The sequence below is a fragment of the Macaca nemestrina genome, chromosome X (genome assembly GCF_043159975.1).
Source record: "Macaca nemestrina isolate mMacNem1 chromosome X, mMacNem.hap1, whole genome shotgun sequence".
Lineage (NCBI taxonomy): Eukaryota > Metazoa > Chordata > Mammalia > Primates > Cercopithecidae > Macaca > Macaca nemestrina.
Genome location: NC_092145.1, coordinates 131,917,474 through 131,939,959, shown reverse-complemented (window position 1 = coordinate 131,939,959; position 22,486 = coordinate 131,917,474). Strand labels below are relative to the sequence as shown.

Sequence of the window (22,486 nt, the reverse complement as noted above, 5' to 3'; positions counted from 1 at the left end):
CAGGAGATCGAGACCATCCTGGCTAACACAGTGAAACCCCGTCTCTACTAAAAATACAAAAAATTAGCAGGGCGTGGTAGCGGGCGCCTGTAGTCTGAGGCAGGAGAATGGCGTGAACTTAGGAGGCGGAGCTTGCAGTGAGCTGAGATCATGCCACTGCACTCCAGCCTGGGTGACAGAGCGAGACTGTGTCTCGAAGAAAAAAAAAAAAAAAAAAGAGATCAAGAAGAGGATTTAGGCCGGGCGCGGTGGCTCAAGCCTGTAATCCCAGCACTTTGGGAGGCCGAGGCGGGTGGATCACGAGGTCAGGAGATCGAGACTATCCTGGCTAACATGGTGAAACCCCGTCTCTACTAAAAATACAAAAAACTAGCCGGGCGTGGTGGTGGGCGCCTGTAGTCTCAGCTACTTGGGAGGCTGAGGCGGGAGAATGGCGTGAACCCGGGAGGCGGAGCTTGCAGTGAGCCGAGATCACGCCACTGCACTCCAGCCTGGGAGACACAGCGAGACTCCGTCTCAAAAAAAAAAAAAAAAAAAAAAAAAGAAGAGGATTTACATCACACACCACTTGATAGAAACAAAATTAAGTTTTCCTTTACATCCGCCTGCTTTTCCCTTCCCAAATCCCTCTCTTCAGCCGCCAACTGTCTCGTTCCTCTTTATCTCTTTCCCACATAGCCTCAAAACTCTCCTCTGTTGTGCCAAATAATTCAGCTCTGGTCCTGAGTTTACAAACACATTCTTGGCAAAACAAAATCCTGATGGCCATTCTCACTTTCTTTAGAATGCAAACATCTTTGCCCTATTATGGAAAATAGAGATCAAAGTAGCTTATTGCTATTTACTCAACAAAAAGTCCTATTTCCTGAGGTGGAGGGAGAGAGAAAAATATGCTCTCTTGTTCAGAAAATGCGTTTTTTTCTCCTAAGTATTATATATATATTGTACCGTTCTAGCTTCCAGATCCAGGGAGGACAGTGATCCTTTTGTTTCTTGCTGATTAGCTACCATACCTGTTTGAAGTTACAGCTCTTACATTTTTGTCATTGAGTTAGTTGCTGATCAGTTGCTATACCTGTTTGAAGTTACATATCTTATGTTTTTGCCATTGAGTTAGTTACAGCCTTTCTTATTTTGTCACTGAGCTCTTAACCAGCTAGCCTACATCTCATCTTGTTTAGAAATATTCTCATGATTTCTGTTTTTCAGTTCACCTGATTCTGGAAAAGAAAACTTTGCCCCTGAAGGAAACAAGCAGTTATGAATGGATACTACATAAGGGCCCTAGCTTTGTCATGCTCGGTGATACACACCCCCACCCAGTGCCTTGCACTCAGAAGATTCAGTTCATATATCTGTTAATTGACTCTAATTGACTGAGGTTCCCCGGATGAGGAGATCAACGAGAACAGAGGCTTGTCAGCCCTTATAATCCCTACTAATAAGCTCTACTATACTTTGATGCTTATCTTCATTTTCTTAAACTGAAAAAAAAAAATCTTTTGGCAAATTCCAAAGGAGATCATCACTGAAATCTTGCTGAGTTCAACTTATAAGCTTGTGGACATTAAAAAGTATATCAATGAGGCCGCTGCCCTGTAACTGTTCACACTTTTATTTGGAGGGGAACAGCAAGTTATGACTGTAGAATGTTGATACCAAATTTGAGAGGACAGGTTTAATGAAGCACATCTTATGCCTCTTCATCATTTTCATACTCATCCATAAAATATGAGCTCTATTGGCTATGTAGTAATTAAAGGCTGAAAACAACAAGGGGCTATTATGAGCTAAGAAGAATGGCAAGACATTTATTTTTTAGGGTGGCATAATCTCTTTGGGGAAAAAAGTATGAATAAAAGGGAGAGGGGCCAGGCTCAGTGGCTCACACCTGTAATTTCAGCACTTTGGGAGGCTGAGGCAGGTGGATCACCTGAGGTTGGGAGTTCAAGACCAGCCTGACCTACATGGAGTAACCCCGTCTCTACTAAAAATACAAAATTAGTTGAGTATGGTGGCATGTGCCTGTAATCCCAGCTACTTGGGAGGCTGAGGCAGGAGAATCGCTTGAACCCAGAAGGTGGAGGTCACAGAGTGAAATTCCGTCTCAAAAAAAAAAAAAAAAAAAAAAAGGAGAGGTAGAAATGAAAGGCTCTATTCAGAGGTGATTGCAAAGATAAATCTAGATGTCACAAAGTGAAAAGTAGAGAGAGGGAAGGCTGGAAAAGGAGGTTTCTCTGGATTCCAGAGGCTCTTGAGTTGCAGATCAAAGCTTGGATTTTATGCTATTGGTGATGAGCAGTCATTGATGACCTAAAGTGACATAATAATGAAAATACTGCTTTTGGGAAAGGTAACCCAAGTCACCATGTGTATGAAAGATTAATGTAAGGAGATACTGAAAGCAGGAAGAGTAACAGGAAATTTTCAGAAATTTCGAAATGAGAGAGAAGAATTGAGCCTATGAATATTCCAATGCAAATTAATGTTCTATTTTTTCTTCGCAGTTTCTAGTTTCTCAAATCTAGGCTTCATGCAATATGCTTTGAAAATATGATAATTATATTAATTTGTAGAATCACTGATTCCTCTTCTACTCCACCAATGTTTATAAGGTGCATTCTGATTATATTAATCATACCTCTTTGTAAAGGTGGTAAAATATTGAAGCTCTTAAAACGGCCTTGGCAAATGCATATAATCTGTGAGTGTATTGTGCTTAGAATTATTATAAAATGATTTTTAAAGGATTTTCACCCAGGCACAGCTAATATGAGTAAGAATCCTACATGTAAGTTACTTCTAGACCAGTGGTCCCCAACCTTTTAGGCACCGGGCACAGGTTTCGTGGAAGACAATTTTCCATGGATGGAGTCTGGGGGGTGATTTCAGGATTAAACCGTTCCACCTCAGAACATCAGGCATTAGTTAGATTCTCAAAAGGAGGATGCAATATAGATAGATCCCTTGCATGTATGTGCAATTCACAATAGGGTTCATATGCCTATGAGAATCTAGTGCCTCCCATGATCTGACAGGAGGCGGAGCTCAGATTGTAATGCTTAATACTGGCTGGCCAGCCACTCACCTTCTGCTGTGCAGCCCGATTCTGACCTGGGCCGCAGCCCAGGGGTTGGGAATCCCTGTTCTAGACATATTATTGTACTCGTATTATTTTACTGCTAATATATTACTGTACTATTTTACTACTAATATATTGTCACATTTTAATAAACTCCAGATGATAGCACAATCACAGCACAAATACTTATCTTTTCTAAAAAAATTTCCAGTTGTAGTTTTGTTCAATGCAATGTGGTATATTTTATGTTTCTGAAGAGCAGAGCAGTGTGGCAATTCTGAATATACACATGCTTGCTGAAAGCGATAAATTGGTGATTTTTTTCCTTCGTGGGACAGAAACAAGTCAGATGGATATAAAGAGAAAATCCTACAAGTAATAATTTTAGAGCACTTCTTAGTAGCAATTTCAATTTGTCACTAGCACTATATGTATTCCCAACTGTTACTCCTTTCATTCCATAATTTTTATTCTCAGATCTTTCCATTTCATATCCCAAAGATAACATTTGCTCAAACATAAAAATAACATTTAGCTGCCTTTGCATGGCCCTTGCAAATTTATCTCTCACTTCTTGTTTCCCTTAGTTCCCCAGTAGCCTTGAAAAACACCCAAGTTGGCTGAATTCTAAGCCGAATGACTGTGATATCTCCACAGTAGCATAATTCCAAATGCTTATTTGATAGCTCCAATTGATGGCTAATTGGCCCTTCAAATTTAACATGCCTAAAAGGAAATTTTTGTTTATCCTCTACTCTCAGAATTGATTCTTCTTCAACTTCTCCCCCTAGTACATGGCACTACCATTAGTTGGCTGCCCAGGTTAAGAAAATCATGCTAATTTTAAAAATTAATAATAAATAAAAATCTAGATAACATTTATTTTTTTTCTCATTCCCTAAACCTCTACCTACAAGTATACAATCTTCCAGAAACTTCTAACTGCAAAATATATTCTAAGTCTAATCACTTGTCTCCTTTTCTGCTGCCCCCAACCTTAGTTGACCCTCATCTCTCTTCAGCTGTCCTTCAGGTGTTTCCTCATGGGTCTCTGTTCTCTTGTCTGGCCTTTGATCCATACTCTTCACACAGTAGTGTTGACTGTAGCCTCCCCAAATGAACACCAGAAAAACCTTTTGATCATACATATTTAAGTTTTTGGACCGTCTGCTGTAAGAAAAAACATAATTCTACAGAGTCTTAGGATCTCAAAATGGGAAAATTAGAATAGGGCATTTATTATATTTTACAGTTTGGGCTGGCTTGTTTCAAGGTGGGTCTTTTTAGGCAGGGATTGGTTAAGTTTGGACAAATTTCACTGCATAGTTTTGAATTGTTGGATACATTTGAGTGAATGGATTTGGATTGGTGGGTACTGTGAGACAATGGTTTTGAATTGAGTTCTGACAAATATGTCACTGTGTCAGTTCATAGTCATCTTCTAGGAGCAGGTGTTTCTTGGACCAAGCATCTAGGTTATTTTAGTTTGGAGTAAATATTCTTTTTTTTTTTTTTTTTGAGACAGAGTCTTGCTCTGTCTCCCAGGCTGGAGTGCAGTGGCCGGATCTCAGCTCACTGCAAGCTCCGCCTCCCGGGTTCACGCCATTCTCCTGCCTCAGCCTCCCGAGTAGCTGGGACTACAGGCGTCCACCACCTCGCCCAGCTAGTTTTTTGTATATTTTTTAGTAGAGACGGGGTTTCACCGTGTTAGCCAGGATGGTCTTGATCTCCTGACCTCGTGATCCGCCCATCTCGGCCTCCCAAAGTGCTGGGATTACAGGCTTGAGCCACCGCGCCCAGCCTGGAGTAAATATTCTTTAATATGGAGCAGAAATGTTTGCCTGGTTCTAGTTTCATAGAGAGAGAAAATTATGCTTCATAGGTGTTTAAACTTAAAACAACTCTTCATATCCCTGCTTATAATCCTTGGAAAGCTTCTTGCTGTAATCAGAATAAAATTTAAACTCACATTAGAAGATCCTAAATAGACTGTCCCTTGCCTTCTCACTGACTTCAGTTCTTACCACTCTTCCCCTTACTCTCCACATTCCAGCCACACTAGCCTTTCCTTTCTTTGAGTAAACCAAGTTCATTCCCGCACTTGCGAATTGCCTCTGCCTGGAATGAGTCTTTCTCTTTCATCATTTGAAGTCTCGCACAAATATCATCTCTTCGGAGATGACTTCTTAGAATACCCATCTAAATCAGCTCATGACTCCCATGTCACTTCACTTTAGAGTTCATGGCACTCATCCCAACCTATACAAAATTGTGGTCTTTTAAGCCAATATCCTCTATTCAGATCTTTCCTCTGCTACTTGCCAGCAGTAGAACCATGACTATGTTACTTTGACTATCTGTACCTCAATTTCCTCATACATTAAAAAAGGACAGTGATGATACATATAACATAGTGTTGTCATGAGCCATAAATGAATTCAGCTTTGTAGAATGTTGACTCTCTAAATATTAGCAATACAACTTGTTGGTAAAATAACTGTGATAAGGAAGACCACTAACTCAGGAGAACTACTTTGGTTTTGTCTCCCAAAGGTGAAGGCAAGGTCGGAATTTATTGAGAATTGGAAGTTTGGTTTAAGGTGGGGTTTTTTTCAAAAAGAGGAATTTATTAAGATTGGGTACAAATCAGGATATGATAGTCCAGGATTGGTGAAAACAGGAAAGCCAGGAATTTCAGACAGAATTTCCAAAAATTGTACAATGTAAGTTCTCTGTTGATTCTATTGAAAAGTTGGGAAGAGATGGGTCCTTTGGAAAGTCCCTGTAACAAACAGTCAAACCACTTGCTTCGGCCAGAGACTCAGGGAAAGTAATGACAGTGGATACAAAGTTACATTATCGTAGAGGTATGAGGTTAGGGAGCTTTAGTCCTCAATATCCAAGCTGAATATAGAGGTAGATGGTTTTGGTGCTCAGCACGTAAAGCACATAGAACAGTGCCTGGCACGTAATAAGAGCTTAAGTAAGGTGAATTTCATCATTAACTTATTATTGTCATGGAAGGCACAAAGGTGGTCATTTGTCTGAATCACCATTTCCTGGCACAAACAGTGCTTAGCACAAAGTCGGTACTCAATAAATCATTGTAGAATGGATAAATTTATTTATTTACTGGTTTTCTGTTTGTCTCCCTAACTAGGATATAAACTCCGCAAGAGAGAAACATGCCGTCGTTGTTCATCAAAGTATTCCAAGGGCCTGCAGCAGTGTCTGGCCCACAGTAATCACATAAAGTGTATTTGTTGAGTAAATTAATAAGCTTTTAAGTATCACAAAACAATCTTAAGTGTAAAACCAGCTCCTAGTTTCTTTCATCTCCACTGAAAGGTGTGAGTCCAGAAAAGGAGAACAAAATAAAGAACAGAAGAATAAAAAACCCAGTTACATTCTAAAATAAATTGGGGGAAATGCTGGTTTAAAAAGTTAAGTAAGATCCTTTCCTGTAAGGTTTCTCAGATCCTTTAACCTGCCAATGTGCATTGTGGATTACTAATGGGGAATAGTGTATATGCTTGTTTGATCAGAGGAACTTGTTTTTCACCTTTTTGATTTGGGAACACTTATTTGCATCTCTGGAAATACAACACTAGTGTTATTAGAGATGTTCTTTGGGAAATGCTGTATTAAGCAGTTTTATCCAAAGTCAGGGACACCATCATAGGAAGAAGAATGAGACTCCTTGGCAGTGATCTGGTGTTGAGTCACTTCAGAATGATGGGAGAAGCACAGATGAAAGCAGTCCCATCCTGATAGGGCTAGGGCTTGGGCTCCTCCAGAGACTGCACATAAGTGCCCTGTTTGCTACTAGAAAGCATTCACATGTGAGGGAGACTCTGGTTTAATGTCCCCCTAGTTGGTGAACACTCTCCAATCTTAACCACAAATTCCCCATATGTCTCTGACATGGAGTGCCATGAGAGAAGGGTTTTCTACTAGATACTCAGGCAGCATTTTGTTCTTTTACTTGGTTGGCCCTCACGTGTAACTTCAACTTGGGTTTTACCCCTAAAAACTTATGTTGTTGTGTTTTGGCGAAGCCAAAACCAGGACACATGAAGGATTCATGTTCTGGAGCTTGTCTGCTTAAAATGACCAATGCTTTCAAACAATTATTTCATCTTTGTGTGCCTCAGATTCTTCAGGAAGAAACTGAGTAGCTTGAATGATAGTCATGGGTTCTGAATTGTACATTGTATTAGTCCATTTTCACGTTGCTGGTAAAGACATACCTGAGACTGGGCAATTTACAAAAGGAAAAGGTTTAATAGACTCACAGTTCCACATGGCTGGGGAGGTCTCACAATCATGGTGGAAGGCAAGGAGGAATAGGGCACATTTTACACGGATGGCAGCAGGCAAAAAGAAAGCTCGTGCAGGGAAACTCCGCCTTATAAAGCCATCAGATTTCGTGAGACTTATTCATTATCACAAGAACACCATGGGAAAGACCTGCCCCCATGATTCAATTACCTCCCACCCAGTCCCTCCAAAAATGTGGGAATTCAAGATGAGATTTGGGTGGGGACACAGACAAACCATATTGTACATTGAGGAATTTCAGTTTGGGCAAGGTGGGGAGGTGGGCCTCTGGGAGCAGCAAATAGGCAGCTCCTGTAAGTGCCCCTAAGTCAATGCAATCTTGCTCTTATTTTCTTTATGTAATTTTATTAGAAGAGAGGAAGTTCCTACTTAAAAGGTAATTTTTATTAGCCCTACCTGTGCAATTTCACTTGAAGAGATCTGCTACTAAAAAAAGTAGTTTGAAAACCACTGTACTATAAAATGGAGTCCACTGCCTTGTTTTATGTCGTCTCCAAGCTAACAAGGGTTTTGATATTTATAAATGGTTAAAAATATCAGAAAAGAGGGATATAAGTTAAGCATTCCTAATCTGAAAATCTGAAAATCTAACATGCTCCAAAATCCAAAACTTTCCTGGTGCTAACATGACGTCACAAGCGGATAATTCCATCCTTGGCCTCATGTGACTGGTTTCAGTGAAAATGCCGTCAAAATTTCATTTTGTGCACACAATTATTAAAAATACTGTATAAAACTACCTTCATGCTATATGTATAAGCAGTATATGAAACATAAAGGAATTTCTTCTTTAGACTTGGGTCCCATTTCTGATATATCTCTCTATGTAAATGCAAATATTCAAAAATTAGAATAAATCCGAAATTTGAAACACAGACTCAAGCATTTCAGATAAGGAATACTCAACCTATATTCCATGATGCACATAAATTATATGAGATTCAGATTTCAGTGCCCATAAATATAGTCTTATTGGAACACAGCCACACCTATTTGTTTACATATCGTTAATGGCTGCTTTTTATTGTCTATGGTGCTTTAGCAGCAGAGCTGAATATTTACCACAGTGACTGTAGGGTTCACAAAGCCTACAATTTTTATTACCTGGTCCTTTACAAGGAAAGCTTGCTGAACCCTGACCTAGATGATTACTAGGATCCTTTTCTACCCCCAACATTTGATTTTTTGTTCATCTTCGTGGAACCATATTGACTGGCTATATATGATTCTTCTCAAAGCAAATTGAATCAAGCCAGGACTCTCTCACTATGTTATGAAATCAATTTAATTCTGTTACAATAATCCTTCCCATTTGAGAACATACACTACCTAACTAATCCATGTCTTTCCATCTGCCCTCACCTTCATTCTGAATGGCGTTTGGTATATTCTACTTTGTTACGTTGAACATTTCTTTTTTTATAGTATTTTAACGGGGTAGCATAAAATTGCATGGCTCCTCTGCAATGTAAGTACTTCAGCACGACAGAGTTATAGGGTTGTAAGGAAACTTGAGATGCCATCTAATCTCTCCTACTCCTTCTGGACAGAATTATACTTACAGCACCCTGGAAAGGTTTTGGTTTACTGTAGTCTTTAAAAATCCCTACAGAAGAACATTTCCAAATACTGACTTTGTAGCACATCAGCTGTCAAATGATTTGTAACTTGGGTGCCTATGTCTGACCAAAAGTATATTTAGAGTTGTTCCATTTTAAGGCTTTAAAATGGTTTATTAATAGGGCAGTACTTCCAGCTACTCAAACCTTGATTTTTATTCTAGCCCTGAGTCTTAAATCTGGGCAAGCACAGCTTCTCAGGCAAGATATCTACTAAGGGCAGTGATTAAGGGGCAGGACCTGGGAGACTACTCTGTTGTGGCATGCTCTATTCTCCCCTCTACACTGTAAAATCCTTGTGGATAGGAGCAGGATTTCTTTTTGTCCTAACTCCCACAGCACACAGTGTAGTGAAGAATGTTCAGCCCAACCTCTTTGCAAGCATCTTTATTACGAAAGATAAAGGGTGGGTGGATGTAATCGAATATGTACTTTATATTGGAAAGCAACCAAGCCTCTCTGTGCGTGCACTACCCTCATACAATCGATAATAAATTAGCATTTTATTTATACTGTATAATGCAGTTCTTTTCAGAAGTCTGATTTGGAAGCCAGCTACTGTTTGTGTTCTCCAAAGTGGTTTTTGATGGAGTGCTAATTATGTTTCACCTCGAGAGCAATGCTGACGGGGGACCACAATCGCCTTATTGCAGTAGATCCAGCTGATGAATCTCCGAGGATAGCCTCATGCTATATTCTGGGTGGCAAGTAAATATACAAATACATTTTTTATCAAGAAAATGATACCATTTACGCAACAGTAGCAAGATTCAGCCTTTGTGAAACAGCTGCATAGCTGCATAACTGTGACATGATTTTTTTTTTTTTCAGTAGAGAAAAAAACATGGAGGAAAATATATATCAGCTCAGGACCCTAGCTGAATCTGGGGTTTAGTAGTTTGTGGTGGGGGCAGGGGACTATATTTTCAATTAAATCTAGCTTAAGTGAATTTTTGTTCCATATAGAAGACCAACTTAATAAATGAGTCCTGCGTGGAGAAGTATGTCGCATTTAGCAAAAGAAGACATGCACAGGTAGAGCCAATCTTTTCACTTGTGTGAACCTCATTAATCCTGTCACATAAAGTTTTGCGCTTGTATTTTAGCTCAACTCAAGGAAGCTTGATCCAGATATTTTTTCAGTATATTTTTCAATACAACATAATAAACATTGGAGAATACTTTAACTCCACCTTTATTTCTTTAAAGCTTTCTTGGCCGGGTGTGGTGTCTCATGCCTGTAATCCCAGCACTTTGGGAGGCCGAGGTGGGCAGATCATCTGAGGTCAGGAGTTCATGACCAGCCTGGCCAACATGGTGAAACCCTATCTCTACTAAAAATGCAAAAATTAGCTAGGTGTGGTGGCTGGCACCTGTAATCCCAGCTACTTGGGAGGCTGAGGCAGGAGAATCACTTGAATCCGGGAGGCGGAAGTTGCAGTGAGCTGAAATCATTCCACTGCACTCCAGCCTGGGCAACAGAGAGAGACTGGGTCTCAAAAAAAAAAAAAAAAAAAAAAGGCTTTCTTTGGGTCAGGCTGCCCTTTGCAAGCACCAGTTTTACCACCAAAGTCCCTGCAGCTCATATACTAGGCTTCGATATATGTATGTATGTATATAGTATATGTAAATGGATGTGCTCTCACATTGCTAGAGGTACATAGACTCTCTGCATGACTTGGGATTCAGAAAGTGTGTAAAAGTTAAGTAAGATGACAATAGCAATCCGTTAATTATTCTACATCTAACAGAGCACACTTCCATGTTTGGTCCTGTGCTTTTAAGGAAAGACCTGCCTTTTAGTGTCATGAGGGCTCTCAGGAATGGCATCTTGATGATCACAACATTAAATCCAACTCCTCTGTCGGCAGCTAAAGTGTTAATTAATTTTATATTTAGATCTCTTATCAAAACTCACAGGAACCTGCATTTGGATCTTATTTGATTATGTATAGACCTTTTCATATATGCCATCATATTAAAGGTTCACTCTATGTGGCCCGCCTTATGTGCTCAGTAAACATTTGTTGAATGGTGAAACAAATCACCCTGGGGTTAAAGGAAAGCGTTGAGGCTCACAGAGGTTGACTTGTCAAACGTTACTAAGCTACTATGGGGCTAAGGCAGGAGTGAATAGTTCCTGTTTTAGGCAACTCCACCCACCTCCGACCCCATTTGTGCTCTTTCTTTTTTTCTAAATTGTTCTAGCAGTCTATGATTTCGTGTACTTCTTTGGTTAAAAAAAAAAAAAATTCTTAAGGCTCTTTAAAAAATAATAAGTTACCTGTTATTGAGGACTTAATTTTGTGCACTATGCTGTACCAAATGATTTATATTTATTAACCTATTTCTTTTTAAGCAATAAATATAAAAGGTTGGTATTCTTATCCCCATTTAAAAATTACTTTAAGTAAAAAAAACTTCTCCAATGACTTTTATTGTATTCACATAAAGCTAATGGGGCCGATTAAATGTTTATTGTTAAATACCCATAAATCATTTCAAATACATATGTATTTTTATAATTGTGACTCATAGATAATAATACACTTGGGCTACAAAAGCTATTTGGAGGACGACAACAATTCTATGTCAGCAATCTATGATTTTAGCAATTTATTTGGTCCATACGTGGATAGAAAATATCAAGCACAGGGAAGGAAAGTATAAACATTTGTTCAGCAACTACTATGTGTCAGACATCATTGGTGTTTGCCATATTTAGATGTCACAAGGACCCTGTGAAATCCTTTAAACATTTTCTGTAATTGAAGATGAAGCAACTGAGTGTCATGGAAACTGGGAAATTTACCCAAATACTTTACTTTGACCCAAAGGAAAATGCATGTAAACCCATACCACTGGCTGAATATTGGGGTTTTAAGGGTTTACAGGGAGAAATATTTTTCAAAATGTATCTTACTTGGGTGGGTCTTGAGTCCAGATAGAATAAAGCACTCTATCTCCTGTGACCTCGGAAAGGGGTGCCATTGGGGGTGGGAGGAGTCGAGATGGAAAATCAGGTCTGTTTGGGACCAAATTTAGTTCCCATTTAAAACACTGAACTGCTTCCAAAGAAATTAAACTCATGACCTTGGTCTACATGAAATGAAGCCAGATAAATTAACCTGACATACACACTTATATAAGAAATCATTGAAAAGGAAGAGCTGATGAAACCAGGGAATCATATTTCCTGTAAGAAAAGTTGGTGAAAATACCAGTGAGGTACTTTGGTGTATCATTTTATAACACTATCAATAGTATACTTGAAAAGAACAAAAATGGTTAAAAAAATTGATCTAGAATAATGTTATCAACAAAGTATGCAACCATTCCTTTTTACTTCTTTCCAACTTTTATTTTAGGTTCAAGGTATACATGTGCAGGTTGTTATATGGGTAAATTGCATGTTTCAGGGGTTTGGTGTACAAATACTACATATCCTATTCTAAGTGCTGAAAAACTAAAGCTTTTAATGCTCCTATCAGCAAAAAGAGCACCAAGCAAATAAACACATCCTAATCATTTGCCATGGTAGTAGGTCATTTAAAAAATACATTTATCTTAATTATAGAATACATGCTAAGAGAGGTTCAAAAATAAAATTTCTAATGGGAACTGACAGATCAACAAAAGGCTAACATAATATTTGCTTCATTTGTAACAAGTACTGGTTGAAGGGTCCAGGTAACTCAACTAGCCTCAGAATAAAGGAGGTAAAACTAAAAAGGAGACCTTAAAAACATTCTTTTTCAGTGGCAAAATTACACACATGTTTTATATTAGAAAGGTAATGAAAGAAAAGGTGGAATTTTAAAATTAAGTTAATTTCATTGGGATGAATGCTTCTGGAGGCCTAGTGACTGTTGAGTATTTCTAGAAAAGAAGACAGGTGACCAAAAAGCAAATTGGAAACAAAAGACAGAATGTTTGAAGATGAAGGCTAGAGGTAATCGATTTCATTATTGTATTACATCATGTAAAAAATTTCTTAGTTCATTTTAAACAGATACACGGCCATGATGTAGAATTAGATTTTCTTAAAACTCCAAAGAAAAAGAAATAGCAATTTAGAAAAGCAAATTGTAGGATAAGATATCAAGCTAGTTAGTCATCCAGTTGCTTCTAATGTCAAGTGTTTTCTACTTTCTGGCACACACCCTTGCTACTGCTTTTCCATTTCTCCCTGGTCATTCTCCTCCTTTAGTGTCCAACTCAGACTTCACCCACCCAGACAGTCTTTTCTTCTCCTACTCTTCTGAGTGTGCTGCACCACTTTGCTGCCTCTAGCCCTGCCACAGCACCTGTAGAATTTGCATTTCAGGTGGACGTTGAAATTGCATTTCAGTTCTGAGCTCTGGTGGACAGGAACCAGGTGCCATTGATGTTTTTCACTTTTTCATATATTCTCAGTGCCTCCCCAGTTGTTTAGCCTTCACCTGTCTTGCCCTTCTCTGAATTCCAGTCCCATCAACTTTCTTTCTGTCCCCATCCTTGTTATAAAGCCTCATCAGAGAGCATGTGCCCTATGCCTGGGCTGCTCTTACTTCTCTTTGCCTAATTATTTCCTGCATGTCCTTCACATCCCATCTCAGAGAGACCTTCGGTGACCTCTTTATTTAGATCAAATTGCCTTGCATTGATAGTGTTGTATACCTAGCATTGGGCACATTTGCAATTATAAATTTGTTTATTAAGATTTTACACCCCTACCAGACTATAAATGTAATGGGGGCATATACTATGTCCATATTTCACATATGGTTATATCCTTAGCTCATTTCATAGGGCTGTACGTATAGTAGATGGTCAATAAACATTTGTGAAATAAATTGACAATATGGGGTGTGTAATATTTGTACTTTTGAATCTAATAAGTACTCATGGTTTAAATCAATTATCAGTGATTTATGGTTCAAGATGTTTGCTCTTAATTTTTCTTCACTGTATCAAACGTAGATATTGAAATTTCACTTTTACCATTGTCCACATTTTTTTTTTCCGGTTCCAGTAAAATTCAGATTTAGTAACCCTTTCCTACATTATTTCTTTCCCCAATTCTTTTAAGAGCATTTCAGTAGATAAGCTGATAACAGGGGAGAAGGAAAATAAACTAAGGGGAAGGAAAAGATACTCCTGATAAAAAGGATTTAACTATCTTGCCAAAATGAGGTTCTAAGGGAATTTGATTAAAGAAGTATTAAATATATGGACATTTGTATACTTGATACTTAATTTTCAAAGACCTTTTCCCTTTAATCAAGTAGTCAAGTGCTTTTACATGTGGGCTGTCTGACCCGGGTAGGGGCATAAAAAGGCTAAGAATTCTGGCTTGTTGGATCATGGCAGTTGGACATTTGAAACCTACAATTCTGATGTGCATCTAAAATGCCACTGGCTAAAGAGACCCCCCTCTAACCCTGTCCTTGCTTGTGCTACAGCTACAAGCACACAGATGAGAGCAGAATAAAGCACCTAAGAAATCTAAAAAATTGGAGTTTAGGATCAGAAAATGAAGGTTGCTGTTTGAGAGGCTAACTGGAGATTTTATAATGTCTGGCACTCTGGGGAAGAGAACTCATAGTGGTAAAGTTTAAGGAAGTAAAACGTATCTACTCCTTTATATTAGGCCGTAGTGTATTTTGCCTGTGTTTTTGTTATAATCAACAACATTGTGTTACGATTGATCCATTTTAGGTCTCTCTTTTGCAAGACTCTGTGTTCGTTGGACGATAAAAAGGTTGTTTTGTATTTTCATATGTCCAGCACTGAGCAGTGTGCTTGACACTTAATAGATGCTCCAGAAATATTTGCTGAATGAATTCCCATGTCCTTTAAATTTGTCCTATCCTCCCCGATTAGTTTAATTCATTAATTAATTTATTTTTGAGACAGAGTCTCTGTTGCCCAGGCTGGATTGCAGAGGTTCGATCTCAGCTCACTGCAACCTCTGCCTGCCGGGTTTAAGCGACTCTTGTGCCTCAGCCTCCCGAGTAGCTGGGACTATAGGTGTCTGCCACCACACCTAGATAATTTTTGTATTTTAGTAGAGACGGGGTTTCACCATGGTGATCAGGCTGGTCTTGAACTCCTGACCTCAAATGATCCGCCTGCCTTGGCCTCCCAAAGTGCTGGGATTACAGGCATGAACCACCATGCCTGGCCCTCCTGAATTAGTTTTTTGTTTGTTTGTTTGTTTGTTTAGTTTAATGTATTTTAATAGCAAACTTACAGGAACAGCACAGAAGACAGACAACATTCAAAACATGTACTTGCATGTAGGACAACTCAGAAAAATATAGTGAATGGATGGAATCTACCATATGATAAAAATGCTACAAACACCATTTAGTTACCATCAATAAGAAATATACTTGTTTTGAAAAAATCCAAATGCTGGCATTGTCCAGGACAATTTAACAGGTTTATTAATAATTATTGTAAAGTTGAACTGCTGAAACTTGTTCACTGAAACATTTTAACTTGCATTAATGCTTTATGTCTCCACATTTGTATTAACAATTCACACACAAATGAAAATGGAAAAACTGCCAATACCTGATTTCTGTCCCCTATTTTCCCAATTGCAATCATATACTTAGGTACCTTTTGACCCCATGGAAAAAAATTATCTAACGTTCAGAACTACCACTAACAGGGAGAAGAGACTTATTATTATTATTTTTTTGAGAATGAAATGTTTCCCCTCATAGTGGATTCTTAAGCACGTTCTCCGCGTATGCAGCGTGCTAGCTGGATGTCTTTTGGCATAATTGTTACATGTTTGGCGTGGATAGCACACAGGTTGGTGTCTTCAAAAAGACCAACCAGCTAGGCCTTACTTGCCTCCTGCAGAGTACCGATAGCTGCACTCTGGTACCGCAGATCTGTTTTAAAGTCCTGAGCAATTTCTCGCACCAGATGCTGGAAGTGAAGTTTGTGAATCAGAAGTTCAGTGGACTTCTGATAAGGTCTGATTTCACCAAGCGACACAGTACCAGGCCTGTAACGATGAGGTTTCTCCACCCCTCCAGTAGCGGGCGCACTCTTGCAAGCGGCTTTTGTAGCCAGTTGCTTCCTGGGTGTTTTACGACCTGTCGATTTGCAGGAAGTCGGCTTTGCAGGAGCCACGGTATAGAGACCGCCTTACTTAACCACCCTTCTCCTTCCGCTGGAGCTCGGCGAGCTAGAGGCTGCGCTGGCGTTGGAGAGCGACGGTGGCGCGGTGGCGGCTGCGAACACAATTGCCCCAATTAGTTGTAAGCATATTTTTTAAACTGTGCTTACCTATGTTATACTATAGTTGTGTAAAGATATTTTAAAGCATTAGCAAAGGATTTAACCATTTAGTAATCAGAGAAGGAAAAATGTGTTAGAAAAAAACGAAGAGATTAATCTTTGTACTTTAGCTCAAGAAAACCTGAGATTCTTGGTGAAAAAAAAAATGTAGATTCTTAGGTTCTTGGGTCTAATCCTGGATGTAATGAACAATAGTTTTTTGGATGATGCCCAGGAATCTGCCTTTAAAAAGACAGTTACTTTTGGGGACCGGTGTTTTGAGATTTAGATGTTAAGAAGATGGGCAGGAAAACAAATATCCTTACTAGCATTGTTTTATCTTGGCTTTTTCAGGTCTGAGTGAGGGAAAATTACTCTATAACACCTCACTTGTGATAAACCGCTCCAGATTCCAAAGCAGAAGCAGAGTGAGGATGGTGTGTGCGTGTGCGTGTGCGTGTGTGTGTGCGCGCGTGTGTGTATGTGTGTTGGAGGTTACTGGGTTGCCGTTAAACTTAATTGACTCTAGTTATTTTTATTTTCTCATGTCATGCCCAGGATAAATAATGAATCTCAAAAGCAATGAAATACTTTTGACCCCTAAAAAACAATCTATTAGTGTTTTGATTTTATAATACATGTAAGAGTTATTTGTTACATCTGTTTCTTCTCTTTTTTATCCCTCACTCTTGTCAAAATGTTAGTCATTAAATAATAGGTATTTTAGATAAGAATTAAATATGTAGATATTTATTCACTAAGACCCTGCAGTTTTCCCCAAAATAGAAAAAGTCAAGTTTTGTCTTCAGTGAAAGACATAAAGAGTAACATATGATATGAATTACTAGATATAGGATACTCAAATTCAAATTTGTTTATTATATATTTGTTATTTTAGAAATGACAGCTAGGACATGGAATGACTAAAAATATGTACATCTATCTAATAACACATTTAGAAATATAGGAAATTTTAGAACTAGGTACTCTTGAGAATTAAGAGATTAAGAAGGGATTATTTTCTATCTGCACAGTTCTCAGGGAATAGATATGACAAGTGATCCTAACTATTTGAGTAAATGTCAACTGCCAGCAGACAACACCAGCTTATATCGAAGAAAAGTCACAAAAAATATGAAGAGATTCATCACACTGGGAATGGGAAACATGGAATAAGTCAGCAAGTCCAGCAGCAGAAGAAAGTATTACAAGTATAATTTAAAAATAGTTTTGGCAAGAGTAGGTTGGGGAGAAAGCAGAGTAGGCTATAATAATAATTATAACTCAAAGATGGGCCAGACCTAAATGTACACCTTGGCCTCTTTCCACCCTAAAATGTTCTATATTAGCAAAAGAGGTGTTATGATTTATACTCAGCTCCAAGTCTAGACTGGTTTAGGTTTCCTGTGTTTAAGTCTGCTTCTTTCTTACAAAAAATCTAGTCATCTAGATCTCAAGTGAAATGTGCAACTGAAGTATAAAAATAAAATTCAATTGAGGAAGGCAAGTTTGTTCTTAAAATAAAATTTAAAATACCAGCATTTATTTTAGAAAAACTACCTAATTACATCTAGTCCCATACATGTGTTCAAGATTAATATGCAACTGATGCATGAAAATAAAATTCAGTCGAGGGTATCTACGGTATCATTAAAAAGAAAATAGAAAACTAGCATTTCTATGAAAACGTTTAGCTAATCATATAAAAACTCATACATTGACAAGTAAATGCTGATGATATATTATTTGGTTGGGGTCAATTTTTATTCTAAATATTTTTGCATAGTGGGAATTTGTTACGTTAAATAATTTTGAGATTGAATGGATCTCTGAGAAGGCTTAGTAATATATTTTATATTAAATTAATCACAGTGAAAAAATCTTTGAAATAGGCTTGATGTTTATAATTGTAGTATTCTGTGTTTAAAGGTGAAAACATTGTCTCCTTTTAAAAATGGTGCTAACTGTAGAAGACAGGATATATAATGATCAATTCTTTCTACCATGAAACTCTATTAATTGCTAACAGTGTTAGTATGCAAAATACAATATAAGTTGATAAGAAAAACCAATTCACATTTGATACCGAGTGGACAAATTAGAATAAAATATTCTAATGTTCAAAGAACACTCTATATTCTTTTTTTTTTTTTTTTTTTTTTTTTTTTTTGAGACGGAGTCTCGCTCTGTCACCCAGGCTGGAGTGCAGTGGCGCGATCTCGGCTCACTGCAAGCTCCGCCTCCCGGGTTTACGCCATTCTCCTGCCTCAGCCTCCCGAGTAGCTGGGACTACAGGCGCCCGCCACCTCGCCCGGCTAGTTTTTTGTATTTTTTAGTAGAGACGGGGTTTCACCATGTTAGCCAGGATGGTCTCGATCTCCTGACCTCGTGATCCGCCCGTCTCGGCCTCCCAAAGTGCTGGGATTACAGGCTTGAGCCACCGCGCCCGGCCAGAACACTCTATATTCTATAATGTTCTCTGTTAAGCCTGCGTCCTTCTGAGTATGGTGAGTGGCAATCCTGGCCTTATCTTCAAACATCTGCTTCATGTTTGCATCAAATTATGCTACATGCTTGTCCCTGCATAAGAGTAGCATATACTCAAAGCACAGTGAAGGAGATAGTAAAAGACTTGTAAGCAGGAGACTTATTAAAAATATTCTCCAGCTGATAAGGCTGGGACACTAATGATCAAAACAGTTCTGTTGAAAGGTGGGAGGCTCCCGCTTCTTTGCTCCTTCAGGTGTTAACCTTTGTTTTTAGATGGTGGTTGATTGCAGGGCCTGGAGGAGGGGGCTTGAGTGTGGCCTGTGTGGCCTTGGTCTAGAGAAGCTGTTATTTACCAACCAATTTGGAAAGAGTTTACGGTATTTAAAACTGTGGCAGCTGTTTCTGACCAAAAGTTAAGCTTCCGACCTTTTCCCCATAGATCACAGAGGGTGAGCCTCCAGGGAAGGTTTCAAGCCGGAGGCTGACTTGAGGAGGTTTTTGTTTTAGAAAGAGCCTTCAGGTAGCAATGTTGAAGATGATCGATTGCCTGAGTTTGAGAAAACATTCAGGAGGATTGTATTTAAAACCTAAGAAAATAATTGAGGTAGTGGCTAGGGAGCAGAAATGAAGAAATGGATGTGAGATCTACTTTGGAGGAGTAATTTTACAGAGTCAGTGACAGTTTTAGAATTGGACAGGGTGTGAGTTTGACTACCAGGATTCTGGCTTGGACCACTGTGGAAAATAGTACCATTATCTGGGAGAGGATAAAGATGTAATGGTGTCTGTTGTTTGTTTTTCTGGTTTGCTGGCTGATTGGTTGGCTTTATTTAATTAATTTTCTGAGAAGAACCATGTTTATAAGCTGCAGGCACAACTGCTAATACATTAATTTAAACATAATAGTGCAGCTTTCTCTGTCGGACACCAAAAGAGAACCATAAAAGGAAGAGGGTGAGGGGCTGAATAACATTCCATGATCACCTAATATACCCTTTTCACTAATTTTAGAATCACATTCATGCCGTACAGAGGATAATACTGTTGCCATTTCACAGATGAAAATTCTGACTTACCAGGTTTGAATGACTGGCCTATTTTCTCATAGTCAGAATGTGGCAGCGTCACAATTTAAACCCATTTGTCCAGCTTCAGGGTCTCAGTGTTTAACTGTGTGAAAATACCTCCAAAGTGGAAAAGAGGGAAAAAGAATGAAAGGGAAGAAAAGGGAAAGAACGAAGAAGAAAGTATTTAGAGTGACCAAAGAAGAAAAAAGCAAATTCCAGTTGAAGGGAGCAAGCAGAGATGTTCATCCATGAGCAGTTCTTACTCCTGCCAAGACAAGGCCATAGTCCTCCCTAAAGGTGGCAGGAGGTTTACACAGAATATTAGTTCCTCATAGGTGTCCGTAGCCTTCCGGTGACCTGAATATGCAGCCAGTAAGTGAACTGGTGTCAGTTTATGGCCAAACCACTGCTCTCCAGACTTCTGCTTTTAGAGTGGTGCTTTTCAACCCGGGCTACTGCAGGTCCTCACATTATTTCCGGTCTATGGAGTAATTGAGAGTAGGTTATTAGAAACTTTTATAGGAATCTGACTGAGTACTGTTGTATCTGTTGGATCCAGTAATTTTAAAGGGATTGTATTTTGTATGTCTCTCTTTCATTTTTCAAGTCATTGGCATTGCATGTTATGAAGTAATATATCTGTGATGAATTGGAAACAAAGGAACAGAAACTGGCCCTTCGCCACAGATAATTTGAGAAGTAAGCTTTAGAGCATCAAAAGAAAAAAAGATGAGAACCTGATAGGTGTTTTTGTGCTCTTGGTAACAGAGACTTTCTCTTATAAATGTGACGGTTTAGTGAACTGCCTTTACATAGCAATCTATTAGCCCCATATACAAATATAATCAAATGATTTGTGTCGTTCGAAGCTACACAATAGATGAACCCGGTTTTTGTAATTTAACAAAAAATCCAATTTATGTAGCATATTAAAAGAAGCATTATCAACTTGTTTTCTTCTCAAAAGACTGTAGCTATTAAACTCCTTAATTACTTCATTTTCACTCTCAGTGTAACATTAGCAGTTTAGCACTTCAAGTACAAAAATGATTAATGAGCCTGAGAATTCATTCGCATACATATCACTTTGTAGCTTGACATAACCCTGGAGCCTGTTCTCTGTTCTAGCCATAGACATACTTCCCTAGCAAATATCTTATTGCATATTAAATGCCTAATCATTGCAAAGTATGCATAATTATAGTCATCTTTCCTGTTTTTTTTTCTATGCAAACAGAAAAGACAACAGATCAAATGCATTCAAATGTAACAAACATTTTTAAACCAAAGTATAAATCCAAAGGGAGCATCATGATTTTTGAATTGTAACTGTCCCTGAAAATTCAATTGTGATTTGAGCTGAAATGTCATTCATCTAAAAATGTATCTTTAAAAATTTTTTGAACATGAAGGAAGAGACTTTCAATTTCTATATTTATATGTATGTGAGTACTGTGACTTGGGAAAATATGACGAGAGTAAAGACTGCATTGTGAATTCAGAGAATACAATTTTATTTGGAGTTACTGTAAGAAATATCTGCAGGGGGCTATTTCTGTCTAACCATCCTTGGCTTGCATTGGTGACATGTGTCTACATGTTTCTTTTAGCTTTACTGAATTTCTTTTTTGATCTCCTCCAAGGTGATCCCACAGTGCTGGCTTTGTCCAATCATTCCTGAGGCTTAATCTTTTAAGTATGATCAATGGTTCTTTGTGTCTTTGCCTTCCCTTGGTTTTTCTACTGTATTCTGTGGAGTTTAGCCACAACTCTGGGCTGTCCCTGCCTAATAATCCTCTTCTCCCCACATGCTGATCACCTCTAAGCTACGCTCGACCACATTCAGTATGGAATCAGGAAGACTGAATGAACTTTTTCTCAGAACTCAGAGAGCTGTGCTTGTCAGGCTTGTTGCCATTACACAACGTTGTAGTTACTGGAAAGTGAACCAAACAATTTCCAGGGAACTTCCATGTACAAGGGAAGAGCAGAACTGCAGACTACTTGCTAGTCTCTAAATCTGGTCTCCAAGTGGTTTTGTTCATGTAGGTAAAGCTATATGGTGTAAATTTGTACCTGTTTCCATTTGCTTTTAGAGGGAGACATTTAGTTTGGGGACAAAATAAATAATGTCCATTGAACTGGACATGGTCAAATATTTCCAATAAATTTTTAAAACCATGCGTGTACTCTGCTAAAGCACAGGTATCATTACCTCACTGCGCAAATGTGTACTACAAATGCAGTCTTGCGGCTGGACATCTCTGACCAACAACTAGACCACTGAAATTGCAAGGCAGTACAGTCAACTAAGGCACTGAGCCACTGTTCCCAAGAAGATCGTTTGATTATCATACAATCAGGACTCCTTATCTAGACCCATACTTGATAAATAGGGTTGGCAGATAAGTTACAGGATGCCCAGATATAAAAACAAGGAATTAAAAAAAGTGTAAGTATGTCCCAAATATTACATGAAATATATTTATATTAAAATAAAATTACTACTTATCCGAGGTACAAATTACACTGGGTGTCCTGTATTTTTATTTACTAAATATGGCAGTTCTATTTATAAGTGGCACTTTTTTTTTTCTTTTTTTTGA

At 38.4% G+C, this 22,486-nt stretch overlaps 1 protein-coding gene across 3 annotated transcripts in view; it reads left to right on the top strand.

The window, feature by feature from the left end:
• The window catches only part of LOC105490366 (interleukin 1 receptor accessory protein like 1), a 1,633,350-nt gene that overhangs the window by 278,990 nt on the left and 1,331,874 nt on the right, over nt 1–22,486 (top strand). Inside the window, exon 1 of one of the 3 annotated variants that reach the window (XM_071089319.1) lies at nt 511–16,304. The exons of the other annotated variants lie outside the window; for them this stretch is intronic. The gene's annotated coding sequence lies outside the window, so the exon portion shown is untranslated. Of the gene's footprint in view, nt 1–510; nt 16,305–22,486 lie in introns of those variants that run through there. 3 annotated transcript variants of the gene reach the window in all.